General features: G+C 60.3%; 2 long non-coding RNA genes across 2 annotated transcripts; both read right to left on the bottom strand.

Moving 5' to 3' along the window:
• Positions 1-3,680: 3,680 nt before the first annotated feature.
• On the bottom strand, positions 3,681-9,070 carry LOC116665542. The gene is made up of 3 exons (XR_004322205.1): positions 7,963-9,070; positions 6,870-7,088; positions 3,681-5,339 (listed from the first exon to the last, which is right to left on the bottom strand). It is a non-coding gene; the product is annotated as an uncharacterized LOC116665542 (long non-coding RNA).
• A 588-nt stretch (positions 9,071-9,658) lies between these two features.
• LOC116665543 lies at positions 9,659-14,115 on the bottom strand. The gene is made up of 3 exons (XR_004322206.1): positions 13,079-14,115; positions 10,897-10,993; positions 9,659-9,951 (listed from the first exon to the last, which is right to left on the bottom strand). It is a non-coding gene; the product is annotated as an uncharacterized LOC116665543 (long non-coding RNA).
• Positions 14,116-14,956: the final 841 nt, after the last annotated feature.

Here is a 14,956-nt window from a genome sequence, read left to right on the forward strand (position 1 = left end):
TAAACCCAAAGAATGGGAAACCAGCTTATGGCCAAGATGAAGCAGGGCCTAATTTGGTGCCACCTTCTGAGAACTTGGGTTTTCATTTCAGAAGGAGAACCTTCCCTCCAGTGTTCCGTTAGGAAGCCCAGGCGTCCATGTGGGGTAGCAGGCTGCTGTTCCAGACAGGGGGAGGCTGTGCCCCAGCAGGGCAGAGGGCGTGTCCTGGGAGGTGAACGGAGGGACACCCCGAACCTCAGCAGTGTCTCCTTCGCCGAGTGGCAGGCCCAGGGGTGTCTGCTGGACACTCACCATTTGACTGGCTGTGGGCGCATCACCCACACCACACAGTGAGTCCCTAGCTGCACTCACGAGCAAGCAACAGTGGGGGAAGACTTTCCCAAGGGTCTTCTCTGCGCTCACAGCCAAGCCCTGTTGGGCTCCGTGGCACGTGTCCTCCGGGAGGAGGTGGGGTCCCCTCACGCCTTCCCAGGGCCTGCCCAGAGCCCACCTGCAGGGGGGCATCTGCCATCTCCCGTGCAATCAGAAGAGGGCTGAGTGAGGCTGGCCGGCCCTGACACTGGGCCTGTGCCGGGAAGGGTCCTCTCGGCCTACAAGGGTCCAGACCAGAGGTCACACTGGGACGGGGGAGAGGCACATTCTTCCACAGTGAGAGGGGCAGGTGCAAGGTCAGAGGAGAAGATAAAGGCTGGGGGAGGGAGGGGCCACCGAGTTCCGCCGTTGACGTACTTCATGCCACCTTGGCTCTTCAGCGGCCAGTCTGGTCGTTTCAGACTGAAATCAAATTCATTCACACGTGGAAAAGGTCCAGCAGGTCAGTCATCTGACTTGATTTGTCAGATTAGAAGTGAGTTAGAGCTCTGATCGTCATCTGTCTCCGGAGCCTCCAGAAGGTGGGCAACCTGCACCCAGCAGGGGCAGCCGAGGCCCCCAGAGTAAGGGAGGTGGTCTGAAAACCCAAAAAGGCTTCACGCTGGATTTGAGAGAAACAAATCAGAGTCTCAAATGTAAAAGGACTAATTATCAATAATAACAATCCGCATGTGTATCTGGATTCAGAGTCTGTCACGCACGTTAACAGGCGTTACCTCTAAGAATGTGGCGGCTTCAGGTGGGACTTGCGCTGGGCAAGGTCGAGGCGCCCACTCAAGGCTGCCTGGCCCGGTGGTGTCGCCAGGAGGCAGGGTGGCCTCCGACGACGGCGGTGCAGACAGACAGACACGGGAAGAACGGCCTTTGACTGTGTTTTCAGAATTAAACAGCTCACTCTCCAAGTCTCAGCAATACAAGCAGTGAGAGTGTCATTCTCCAGGTTTACCTGAGTGGACGCCCGGAAAGCCCCAGAACAAAACGGCCGTTTGGGAAGAGCGTGTCAGGAGTGGCCTCCAGAAATCTTCCGGGTTGGTGGGGGTGGGGTAGTTTAACCAGAACGTGCCCTCCCTCTGACCCTGCCCTGGCCCAGTTCATCAAGTCGGCACAGTCCACGGTCTGGACAGCCTCTCCCTGCCACACACAAAGATCTCGGCGGAGCCGGGCACGTGCCAGCTGCACTGCCTGCGCCGTCACCTGCTCTTTAATTGGGGAACCCGGCTTCCAGGGCTTGTGGCAGCACCCCCGCCGCCCGCTCCCCCATCTCGCCCAGCCCGGCTGCAGCAGTGTGTGCGCCTAATTGATTAAATGGATGATTGATTATCAGGCTGAGCCATTAATTCTCCAGACCCGCGTCTGCTTGGAGTGGTGGCGTGCAGCAGGCATCCGGGACCACCCGGCCCCGGACCCTGGGACTGATGCAGGTGCTCACCCTCCATGGGTTTTCTGTCTTGAAGGGAGCGTCCTTCCAGCAGGCCACTGTCAGATGCGGCTGAGCAGGACACACATTCCCAGTGTCCCCCGTGGAGCCCCATTCATCCCACCCTCCCTGCAGCCCAGCTGGTGCCCTCCCAGCCCCAGACGGTTCAGAGCCCAGCCTGTGTCAAGCCGCCACCCTCAGGGAAGAATGCCCTTCACCCATCCTTCCTGAATCCCCCGTCCTGGAGTGAAACCAAGGTCAATACTGGGATTGGGCCCAGACCTGCAGCCCTCTCTGTCCCAGGTGTCACCTCCACACCGTCTGCGCTGCCCCGGGTCCCAGGTGTCACCTCCACTGTCTGTGCGGCCCCGGGTCCCAGATTCTACTCTTACTGATCTACACAGACTTTCAGTGGATGAGAAAGTCCTGCTCTCAGCGACAGTCCACAGAAAACAGGCAGTGATAATCTGTGCCCTGATGGGAACACTGTCCTGTGAGGGAACGCAGTTCCACAGTGATGCCCAGGGACAGCTCCATCGTGGAGCAGGAGTGAAGGTTCTGGTGAGGCCCAGCCTGGGGCCTGCCGGTTGGCGGGGAGCAGCCACTTCCCTCCTGTCGATGAGGGGGATGACCAGCTTGGCACTGGAGCTGGGGAGTCAGTGCCCCCAGCCTGAGCTTTGGTCCTCAGGCCAGTCTAGGATGACGGTTCCCAGGAAGCCCATGAATCTCGGCCATCACGCCCCCCCCATCTGACAGGAGAAAGCTCGGGAGAAACGAGCCTCCACTCGGCCCACCCAGCTGCACGAGGCTCTCTATCCCGTGTAGCCTGGGGGCTGGGCATTGAGTCAGAAGAGCGGAGGGGGCATGTCGGACTATCACTCGTGTGCCTGAGGCCCCGATGCCTGGACACGGGCGTGGTCCTCTCTCCAGGGGAGCATCCGTGGACTGAGCTTCTGGCATCTTTCTTGATTTGTCCTCAAATTTCCAGTTTGTGTTTCTTTGAAGTGAAGCAATTACAAAGCTATCTGAATGCAGAAGCGTCCGTGTTTCTACAAGTTTCCCCTCTGTCTTTCACGGTGGACTCAACCATGGTGAATTTGGAAGCTATGTTCATAACAGCTCGACTTTATCAATCTCTCCAAAGCCTTTAACTCAACTTTCATAAAACATCTGTTCTTTCTCTGGTGACTCGGCCTACGTGGGTTTGCCAAACACTAAAAAATCACGTCACTGCAGGTAAATGGTCCTGGGCAGGTTTGGGACCAAACATGCTGCTCCCGGTTGCAAATCAGCGGGGGAGCAGCTGTGGTCAGGGAGCCAGGCCACCAGGGCCTCACAGAAGGTAGACCAGACTTCCACCGCCTGGAGAGGGGTCAGAGAGATGGGAGCATCTCCACAGCAGGAGAGCACATCTAAGATGAAATGTGCAGTCCAGTCCTTCTGCTGCAGGTGAGCAACCACACGGTGGCCTCCTCCGGGGCGGCCAACCCAGTAACTCTGGGCCACTGGCTCCATGGGCAGGCCCGAGGCTCTGCTATGAGAAGGCCGGTCAGGGTCGTGGGAGCCCCGGGCGCAGGCTGGCCCTCCCTGGTAACGCCCAGCGGCCCTGGGCTGAACGGCCGTGGGAGAGCAGGCATCAGGGAAAAGATGTGTCCGACGGAGTCACAAACTCAGGCTGAGAAGCGTGTGTTACCTCTGCCACATGGTGGCCGGTGGTCAAGTCGAGTCCGGAGACCACGGGGTTTCCCTAGGAGTGGAAAGTAAGCCAGAACCCCTCAGCTCCTAAATTCCTTGAGGAGAATTACACACTTTTGATATTTACCTTATTTGGGCTTTTTAAAGCTGAAAACACGTTTCAATTTAAAAACTATGTAATAATGCATGCGTTCAATGCACACATCACGTGTTAGTACAGACAAGTAAACGCCACACTGGAGATGATAAGCCCTTCCCGTCCGACGCTCACGTGGAAGCATGATCTTGCCTGCAGCCCCCAGGCCCTGGCAGCTTCGCTGAGGAGCGCGCCTCAGGACACATCCGTTCCAGGGCCTCTGGGAGGGGGCCTCCCCGCCGGGCAAACCACCTTTCTGAAGCCTCACGGCCTTTTCAAAGCTTCCCGTCCAAAACACTCTCCATGTCAGGTGCTGAGCTGAGCATCAGGCAACATCCAAAGAACAAGCGTCCCCAGGAAGCAAAGTACCTCTGGTGCAAGCAAGTGCCTCTGAGACTAACACCGGCCCCAGGCTGTCCCCCAGGCTGCCACCTGTCCTTCCAGGCCCAGCCGGGCCGATGACCCAAACTGGACACGGCACTGAGGGACCAGTGATGTGGCCGTTCAGGGCAGGCCGTGCGGACCCACAGGCTGGCCCTGGGCAGAGGCCCTCAGACACGCTCTCCTGGAATGGCTTCTGGGTTTGGACAGGGGTTTTCTGGAAGGGAAACCAAGCCAGGGAACCATTCTGCTGGCAGCCCTCCCACGTCACGGCTCAGGCCGAGGGGACAAGACTCTCTGGGAAGGGCTGGGGCAGCCGGCTGGGCAGAGCTGCCTCTGGTTCCTGGGCGGCGAGAGGACAGACCTGCAGAGGAGCAGGCAGCGTGGACCTGGCCGGGAAGGGCAGGACTGGCCAGCGTGGGTCTCATTAGCCCCCTGTGGAGAGCCGACCTAGCAGTGGCTGGCCTCCTACTGCCTGACCCCTGCCTCTGGTTCATTCTTCCACAGATTAATTCCCCAAATTGACGGATTACAGTGCCCGCTGTGCCCAGGGTGGCTCAGTCACACTGGGTTCTGGTCAGTGTCAACCAGGGCTTTACCCAGACCGGGGGAGCGGCGGGGGTGGAGGCGTTCAAACACACAGCAGGTGCAGCTCTGCCCCGCGGGGCTGCGTGGAGAGGCTGCTCGCGGAACTGACGGAACGGCAGCACGGCGGGGACCAGGGGTGCGGAAGCCCTCCGGACGCCTTCCAGGAGAAGCTCTGCTTTCAGATGAGGGAGCTGTGCCCAGAGCAACAGCTCACACTTGTGTAATGCATATTTTGCAAAAATACTTTTTGTGTCCACCCGTCCATCCGTCCAGCTTGTGAGCTCTGAAACCCTCACGTAGCAGGTGGGCAAAAATCGCCACCTTCCCTTTCTTCAGTGAAAACTGGAGCTGAGGAGCTGCGTCACCACCAGCTCGGGGTGAGGCCGCCGTCACACCTCTTCCCCAGCCCAACCCGCCTGTTAGAGGGCGTCTCGTGCAGGGCGCCAGGGACTAATGACGAGTATGCCAGTTTGGTACGAACAGCAAACCAGTTAAAGGCTTTACACTGAGCGCTTCTACATGCCAAGAGCTGTGGGGGATCAAGGTTGGGGGACCAGGCTCCTCTCGACTGGACTGGAGATGCTGACCCGAGAAACTCTGGCCGTCCACAGCGGGAAAGTCCCAACAGGCAGCCGCTGCAGGAGGGCCTCTGGAAACCCGTCCTGGGCATGGTGACTGCAATCCTGAGCTGAAGCTTGCTTCGCCAGAATCCATGTCGTTCCACAGCATCTCAGCCAGTGGCCCCTGCTCCTGCCAGAGAAGCAGAAATATGGAAAAACAAGGACAGGCTGGTCACAAGGTTGGCAGGACCCAAGAGCCAGGCTTCCTATGAGGAAGGCAGCAGGTGGCCACCTGGTCCCCACCCACTCGTCTGCCTAAGCGAGCAGCCACCCCCTCTGACCTCAGCACATGGCAGGGGCACCGGCTGGGCTCCAAGGCTAGGGTGCCTGCCGGTGGCCTGGGTGAGGGCCCGGGCACCAGGATCGCGAATGTTCCTTGTGGCTCCGAGGTGCAGCAGGGCTGGACACCACCAGTGAAGCAGAACAAGCGGCCACACAGCCCCGGGCACGAAGTGTGTGCCCGCAAGGTGACAGCATCTGTGAGTGGTGGCGGTGCAGGACTCGGGCGCATCCAGGCCCCAGACACCAGATGAAGCTCTTTAAACACAGAACCCTGAGACGCCGCTGTTACCCCAGCTGCAGGTGTGAGCGCTGGGGCCCAGGAGCTCAGGGCCTGGCGCAGGGCCGCTCCGCAGTGGACAGTCCAGCCAGACTCGAGTCCCGACTCCCTTGACCCCGAGCCTAGGCTCCTGCCTTGGTGCTGCACCATTTCCCCAGATAACCATGAGGACTGAGCCTCCAGTCACAAAACCTCCTTTAGTCTTTTAATTCTGTACGAATTCTGGTCTAACAGGTAAATTATGTTTTTGCCTGATCTCCGTGTCTGTTAATTACACTGTTCCGTCAGGGGTGCGTGTGTAAGTTTGTGCATGGATGTTTATATTCATACATGCATGTTTATGCATATTTCTGGCAAGGCCAGTCATAAAACTTGCTTCTCCAGGCAACAGAAAGATCGGGTCAGTGCAAAGTTGTCTGAGTGCTGCTTTGAAGACCACTAATTGAATCTGTCGTCTGCACAGCCACATGCGAGGCCTCCCAGTTTCGGAACACGAGCCCACAAACAGTCTGGCACCAGCTGCCTCCAGCCTGAATCTGCTCCACCAAAGGAGGCATTAGGTACCCTCTCCCTTCACAAATTTTCCTTTTTTACAACAGCATCCTTGGCTCAGAGCTGCCGAAGGTGGGTAAGAAAGGAGCGGTGAGGAGCTGGCTTGGAGAGTGATGAGAATGAGAAAGGGGCCTGGGGTGTGGGGCCCCGACTCAGGCAGACGCGAGAAGCGGTCCCGTCAGGAAGACTACCTTTCCTGCGGCAGGACCAGAACACGGGGTCCAGCTGGCCCCTCTACCCACTCTGGCTAGAGTCTTGCACACATGCACACCGGGTCCCCAGCTTCCACGGGTCGGGGCCAAGCTCTGCCAGCAGCACACAGTGGCAGACCCCCCACGATGCGCTCCTGCCTCCTCTTGGGAGCCCAGCCCCGCCAGGCACGTGGAGCGAGGGGGCACGTGCACCATCGGGTTTCATGATCGGATGCGTCTCCCTCCTGCTGGGAGGTGATCCCCATGGCTCCACACTGACAGCATGGTTCCTGGGGTGACGGACTAAGGCCCTTTCCGAGGATGGCCATGTCTGGAACCTGCAAGTGTGTCGTGTTACCTGGAAAGGGGGTACAGGTTGCTAGTCCTGAAAACTCAGCCCAATGCTGCTGGCTCAGAAGATGCAGGAGGGGTTCAGGAGCAGAGGAACTCGGGGCCCTCGGGACTGGAAATGGCCCAGGACGGATGTGGATTCTCCTCAGAGCCTCCAGTGGGAACCAGCCCCCTCACACCTCGATTTTAGCCCAGCGAGACCAGTGTCAGGACTCAACCTTAAGAACTGTAAGAGAATAATCTGTGTTTAAGATACGAAGTTTGTGCTAATTTGTTTGTGCTAACAATAGTTCATGAATTCAGCCTTCACTCCGAGAGGCTCAGAACAAGGAAGGTGTGTGAACCAGGAGAGACGTGTGTTCCCCGCAGTCACTCCCCGAGTTTCCTTTCCTTGTGCTGACTCTACAGAATGATCTGGGGTGAGGTCAGCCTTCAAGGACAGTGCCATGCCCCACCACGTGGGGTCAGGATTGACAGGGGGACTCCAGGACCCTCATCAGGACCAGCAGCCGAACGGGGTCAAGATAAAGAGGTCTGCAAACTCGGCCCCACTGAGAGACTCGGGCCAGCCCTCCTTTCAGTCCTCAGTTCCCCTGTTCATGGGATGGGGGAAGGAGTCACGGAGGACACCCCAGGCTCCCCAGGCACCCGGAGCCGTGGTCCCAGCGACCTTCACAGAGGGAACCAGAGCTGCCTTTCTGCCTCAGCTCCACTGGCAGCCCTCACGGGTCTATGAAGGGCTTCTGGAACCAGAGAAGGGCCCCTGAGATTCAGGCTCCCTCTCGCTTCTCAGCCAGCAGCCCCAGGCCAGCATGACTGGGCGGGACCTTCTGCCGGGCGGAGTCGGCCATCCAGCCTGGACCCTCCACCTGGACACCACGCTGAGCCTCCTCTGACCAGGACTGCGCACACACCCACACTCGCCAGTGCACGCACATAAGCTCGTGCCCAGACGCGTGCGTGCACGCACACGTGTGCGCACGCGCCGCCGCCCCCACCCTGTGGGCTCACTGGCTGGGCCCCACGAGGATGGGTCTGGAAGTCCCTCTGGGAACACCGCCCACTCCCATGTTCCCGCTCCCGTCCGTGGCTAATCCCACCTGCTGTAAACTCCGAAGTCGGTTCCCCTGACGTGTCCCCCAGGAGGAAGGACAGTCTCTCAGGCTCACGGCCAGCTGCTGGAGGGAGGGGCAGAAACAGGCAGCCGGGTCACTTCACTCCACTGGACGGCGGCTGAGGAGAGCGCTCATTGCCCCGCGAGCCTGGGGCCCAGGATGCGTCTGCTCCACTCAGAGCTTCACACCAGCTGCCTGGAGCAGGCCTCCGGGAGGTGGCCTGGGGGCGCTGTCCTGGGCATCTGCAGTGAGGCCCCCGGGCAGCCCGCCACCTTCCCCCAGAGCACAGCCGAGTCCACCCATAGGGACCCGGCTGTGCCCTGGCCTCTCCGTTCCCCACCGGAAAACTGAAACGCAAAGGGGTATGGTGAACTCTGGTGACAAGGTGGCTGGCGGAAGTGGCCCAGGACTTGAGGCAGCGGGAGGTGGGGTGCACTCTCCAAGCCCCAGGCAGTCACCACCTGAGGCAGCCCAGAGGCAGACAACGGGCCCCAGGAGCTCCCGCCACCAAGGGCTTGGACCCACGGGCCTGGGTCACAGAGCAGCTGGCACCGCGGTCCAGGGTGGGCACAGTGTCTCTGAGGCTGGGCTCCACTGACCACAAAACCTGGAGTGTCCGCGGCCCTAGAATTGTCGGGGAAGTGTCACTGGGCATCTCTGTGGAAGCTCCCTCCCCTCAGGAGCTGAGGTTGACTCCTGACCTGGCCCGATAGCCACTGAGACAGCTGGCTAAGGCCTCACTGGGGCACAGCCATCGAGTGTCTGTCCTGTAAAAGGCCACACGCCTGCAGAAACGGCGGGACTCTGATGCAGTGGACCCACCTTGCAGGTGAGGGGACAGGGCTGCCGGGCACACGGACAGGACATGGGCCCAGCGTCCCCAGGGACTGTGCCTCAGTTTACTGGCCTCACCACCCAGGAAACAGGGCTTCACAGATGCCCAGAGTGTCATCCTGAGGACACTCAGAGCTGGGCGCCGCGCAGAACACGGCACGCCTGCAACACACATCAGCTGTCACTGTCTCCCCGCCACGGCACTCCTGCCACAGGTCGCCAGCGGCTGGGGTCTCTGCCCTCCACTAGGGGAACTGGACCCCCCTCTCCCTGCACTTTGAGGAGCCATCACCTGCACCCACACCCACACCCGCCCATGTGTGGCGGGTCCCTCCCCCATCTGACAGCCTCTCGGGGCCTCCACAGAGGGGCTCTTCCCGCAGCAGCAGCAGCTGGGCCTGGAGGCGCACATCCCACGGTGCAGGCAGGATGGTGCGTTACCTGCGCAGCTCGGCTGGATGAACGGAAAGGACGGGTCTCAGGCTGGGGTCCTCAGCCACCTGCTCACATCTCTGCTCTCCAGCCTAGAAGGAGAAACCCACCCAGCTGTGACCCCACCAAGAGACCTGTGTGCTGGGTGTTCTGCCCACGCCCACCCGTGAAGGGGGGAGGCTGGCCTTCACCGGCTGCCCGCGAGCAAACACAGTGGCCGAAGGTCTCTGGGGGGACGGAGGGCACCTGCTCTAACCCTGTTGACTGGGTCCTGTGCACGGGGCTGTCCCCTCAATGCCTGCTGGCTGACACCTAGAAACGCCCCAATGTACAGAGAGGCCTCCCCTCATTTCCTTGCCTCTCAGTCCAGGACGAGGGTCTCAGAACTTCCAAGCACAGCTCCCTTGGGGGGTCCGTGGGCCCGGGAAGTGCTGGCCGCAGGCAGGGACATGCTTGTTAGGATGGTCCTGGGTGGTCTCCAAGCTACCATCTGCCCAGACTGCCATGGGGCTGAATGCTCATTATCTGCAGGACCCTCTGTCAGGCCGGAGAAAGGGAGAGACGCGGCTCCAAAGAGAAGCAACCTCAGGTCGGCAAACGCACTGCCGCTGGTCAGGGAGCAGGAGACACGCGGACAGAGGCCAGGGGTGGAGGCAGCTCCAGGCACACTTCGTGGACAGAGGGGAGACGGGTGGCTGGCAGTCCATGCTGAAGGCAGGACAGTGTGGCAAAATTTGAGATAACATTTGGAGATATTTTATCCTCAAATTTTCATATTTCTTTTGAAACTTTAGGGTGACAATTTTATGCTGTCTTTTCAGAGAATAAGAGAAATTCTGAAAGTAAATAGGAGTGAGTTTCCGAGGATGATGACCCCAGGCTGACGTTTCACTCCGTAGATGACATTTGAAACTGCAAAAGCGGCTTCCTTTGTGCAGAGTGAGTGGGAAGAGTATAAGGAAGTGGTGGTGGCTAACCCTCCCGATCTCAGGAGTCCAGCCAGGAAACGTGACGCTCCCTCCAACCTCAAAGGCCGGGTGCTGCCAGGGCCCAGCGCCGTGGGCAGTGCCGCTTCAGCTGCACACGTCTGCTCTGGGGCAGGTCGCTGGGCACCGGCCAAACTCTGCAGAGAGACCTCAGGGCGAGCGTTTAGGAGGCCAGGCTGGACCAGTGCCGGTGTCTGTGGCCAGTGGGCCTCCCCCATTTCTTCCCATCCATCCTGCTCCGTCATGTCCTTCTGTGCCGGCCTGCCCTCGGACCCCAGGGCTGAAGAGCCCCTGAGTGTGTCCTGGGTCTGCCACCTGCACGGCCTGTGCCGTCCAGACCTCACTCCCCCGTCCCTGGCCCCTGCAGAGGCTGCGTGTCCCGGGGCCCGGGCCTTTGGGATGTTAGGTGCTTGGAGCTTCCGGCACCCCAGGAACGAGTCCCGGGGACAGAGCCGGGAGCCAGCATGTCGGCTGCCCTACTCAAGGCTTAGAGGCTGCGAGGCCAGGGAAACGCGTCCCACTGCTCCCAGCCCCACGCGTTCTCCCCCCCGGAAAGGGGTTCCTCCCCCCTCTGTCCAGCGTTCCCACAGGGGAGCCCCCGGCAACAAGCTAAGGAAGCGAATAAAGGAGCTGAGAAGGTCCTCCTGAGAGGAGGCGGGAGGCTTACAAGGCTCTCACTGTGTGCAGGCCCTCAGCACACATCTGGCTCTTGGATGGCCTCTCAGGCAGGTTTGCTGGGCGGGAGGGACCGCAGCCTCCAAAGCCTACAGACGAAAGGCCAGGGAAGGCTCAGACACCTCTGTGCTCCTGGAGTGCTCAGAGACCCTGCTCAGTAGGCTTCACTTCTCAAAACACAAAACCAAGGGGATGGTTCCTGCAGTCACAGCTTTGCTCCCTGCAGGCCCCCACACGCGTCCCCCCATGTGACCCCCATGTGTTCCTGCGGGCAGCGTGAGCAGCACTGACAGACAGGATGGTCCTGGAACACCCTTGCCAGACCCAGGGTCCACAAAGCGCCCCGGGAGACTCCCACGCTCCCATGTGGACCTGTACCACCCAGCCTCCCGCGTGAGGCAGAACCAGGATGTTTTCTGACAGACGCCCAGGGAGGCTCCTTGCCACATGCCCTGGGGTCAGGTCATAGGTTCTTACTGCAGCTCTCCCGCTGCCAGACTCCAAGCCCGAGTCAGTGGGAGAGGAAGGGGTCCCTGCCTCTCTCTCCTGCCCGGCGTCCCCTCCTCGCAGACTGGAGCTGCCCAGGGCACCTGCACCGAGAGTGTCCCGGACACAGGAGGGGCAGCTGTGCACCCGCGGTCCAGTGGTAGCTCTCCGTCTGAGACCCCGTACTCAGCAGCCATGCCTCTGCTGTCCCCCAGGACTTTCTGGGGCTCCCAACCAGTGGCTCCAGCCCTGCCCAGCTCACTCCAGCCCTCCCGCAGTCTGGCTGGTGCTGACTGGCGCTCCACTTCCTCCTGGGGATGGAGCAACCCGAGGGGCTTGTGGCTGCCCGCGTCCTCATCCATCCTCAACCTCCCCATGCATGGAACCTGCCTTTATTCTCAGCCTGAGGTGATGCTCAGGCCCAGTGTTTGGTCCCTGCTGCTCCTGAGCCCCCAGCCCCTAGAAAATGCTCAGCAAGTGTTCGCCATTAGGACCCTCTGCTTCCTGCGAGGCCTGCTTTTCCTCATGGACACTCAAGCATGCATCTACCATGATGGGTCCACACCAGAACTGCTCTCAGGGCTTGTTAGAAGCAAATCTGCCTAACCTAGTGTTGGGACCAGAGCACCAGGGGTAACTCAGCACCCTGACCAGACACCAGAGGTAACTCAGCGTCCTGACCAAAGCACCAAATAGTTTATCCATCACTGAGGGGTCACAGACATAGCACTGAAACAACCTGTGTCATTCATTGGTTCTCCTGGCATGGACCTACTTTTGTGTAAGGGAAGTGGTGTCCAACCAGATCCAGCACTCAGGGCCCGTCCTCCCCTGAGAGGGACGTGACAGAGGGCCTGCTCCTGCCCTGGATCAGCCATGCCTGTTTCTCGGGGGAGTCGTGGCACTGTGCCCCGGAGGGTGGGCTGCCTGACCCCAGGTTGCCCCAGGGCATGAGCTAGGAGAAGGGTACCCAGCACACACTTCCGTCCTCTGCTTTCCAAAAGACATGAGTCCAGCTTATTTGGGGCAGAGCTAAAATACCCAGTTTTCCTCCAGAGCAACCAAGAGGCCTGAGGGAGGGAAAACAGACCAGGTGAGGACCACGTACGGAAAGCAAAGTCTGAGAAGGAGCCCTGCAGACGCGGCAGACGGGCTTGGGCTCCGGGCGGCTCCGGGCACAGGAGAAGCTTGGGCAAGCGGAGCAGGGGCCTCACTCAGGCCGCAAGGCCGGGCAAGGGGATACGGGCTGAGCCACGGCACTCACATTTCCGTGTCGACGTCAGCCCCTGGTGGAGGAGCCTCCCTAGAGCCCTCACCTCCTGGTGTCGCAGGACTCATCTCCCAGACCCGGGTCGGACCCCAGCCCAGCTGACAGTGTTCAGTGACAGAACCAGGGTGCAGGTTCCCTGCTGCAGAGGTGAGCAGTGAACCTGCTGAGAGGCTCGGCCGTCACCAGAGCAGTGCCGGGCTGTGAACACGGGGTCCCCCAGGTCCCAAAAGCAGTGAGAGTGCCTGGAGAGCTCCGTGCACCAGCCGCTCCACTCACGGTGGGCTGACTCTGAGCCTCTCTGACACCCGCACCGAAGGCCGGGGCTCGCAGAGGACGGAGAAGGTCAGACGCAGGCCTGGCTCCTGAAGCTTCCCCGGGGCCGGAGGTGGGGGCACCACCGTGCCATCCAGACTCTCACCTCAGGTGGCTGACGGAGTCAGGTGGACCGGTGCTCGCGCGGAAGCCCCATGCGGCCCTCAGTGGCCGCTCTGGGCCCAGGGCCCCGGCTCCTATGGCCTCTGTCTGTCTTGGCTTAGATGGTAGAGCTTCTGTTCTCTGGGAGCCATGACTTCCCCATGAGCTCTGGGCCTCACGTCTGCTAAAGACCTGCAGACAGACTTGGGCCCTCGTGCTGGGGAGAGCAGGGAGGAGTGGGACTGTGGGTGCAAACCCTCTGCTCATCCGGCCCAGCCTCCTCCTTGGCAAAGGCAGCCCCCCAACCCCTCTCCGCTGCTCCTTCCCCTCCTTCAGAGCCCTCGCTGACTCAGAAACAGCCGAGGCCCCCCTGCTCACAGCAAGGTCAGCCTGGAGTCCCCTCTGGGCAGGCTCAGGCACACGCAGTCCTTCAGGCCGGAGTCTGGAGGCCCAGCCGCCGCAGTGGCCACGAGGGCAAGGTCGCCTCCCCGCCTTACAGCCACTTCCCCCACAGGCACTGGTTTGACTCTCTCTAACTGCTTTTGTGCTGAGCGTTCACTGCCCAATTTCCCAATTCTTCTCTAAAGATTAAACATAAAGTGCTCTACTATTTCCTAATATTTTCCCCAGGGGAAGAAAAAAATCATTGAAAGCAGCACAACACTTGCAAATGAGCGACTCTACGGTGCCAGAGACTGACGGCCGGTCCCCAAGGTCTCTCACAAATCCGTCACTGAAGTCACTGCCCGTCTCCCTGCTCCTCTCCTCAGCAGCATTCAGGGAGCGTCCGGGCCGGGGCTGCATGAGGGTCTGAGGAAGGTCATGGCGGGCTCCCTCCCGCCCCGGGCCTTGGAAGACGTGTCGCCTGTCCTTTGGTTTCCCATTCCCCTCTCCCGGGGACAGTCTCATCCCTGCATAACATCCCCAAGCCCAGTTTTCAGCTAAGTAATTCACCCCACAGCCTCCATCGGAAACACACCAGCTGACTCAGAATCAAACAGGCCTTTCTTCCTCTCTCTGAGGATGTGAAGCTCCTTAATCTTTCCCTGGCAAGGTCTCCCCGCTATGAAATATTCATTGCCTGGAAGCACTCCCCTCCCTGGAGGGCAGCCGGCCTCCCCCACCCAGAGATGAGCCATGGGGAAGGGGCAGGGGCTCTGTTTGTTTGGGGGCTGGTGCCTTACTTGCCAGTGGGGGCCGGGCCCTCCCCTGGGGCCTCAGCTGCCCTCTGTCTGCACAGGCAGCCAGATGAGTCATGGTTACATGAATATTTTAAGGAGGTCGTATCGATGTTGGTGGAAGGATTGCAGCTGTAATGCAGTCCACACCATCACTATCGCTTCCTGGGAACCTGGGGGAGGTGGCAGCTGTGGGGCCAGGACCAGAGGGAAGGGGGGACAGGGGGATGGGTGGGGGTCAGGCTCAGCTGGGGTCTGGAGGTGGAAGCCACGGCAGGCTCTCAGAGGGGCACGTGGCCCCTCCCTCAGAGCCCAGGAAGTCGACTGTCAGTGCTTTAGAAATGAGTGTTTAAAAGGGAGAGGGGAGGACCGGCATTCAAACCAGCCTCTTCCGAAGTTCAGAGACCTGGGTTCAAGGAGTTCCCATCTCCTCCACCCCCCAGTTCCCTCCCTCTTCCTGGCACTTCTCAGTTTCTGTTTCAGCTGTCCCCACATCCACCGTGGGAAGGTCGGGCTCCTCTCTTCCCACCCGACTCGCAGACCAGATGGGTCCGATGGGTCCAATCGGACGGAGGCTTCAGGCCTGCTGCCCAGGCTGGGCCAGGGCCTCTGCCCACAGCACGCCCACCCTTCTCCCTCAGCTCAGCCCAAACCCCTGTGTGGGGCCAGGTCGAGCCAGAGACAAAACCAGAGTGTCCCCAGGC

Source organism: Camelus ferus, chromosome 8 (genome assembly GCF_009834535.1).
Source record: "Camelus ferus isolate YT-003-E chromosome 8, BCGSAC_Cfer_1.0, whole genome shotgun sequence".
Lineage (NCBI taxonomy): Eukaryota > Metazoa > Chordata > Mammalia > Artiodactyla > Camelidae > Camelus > Camelus ferus.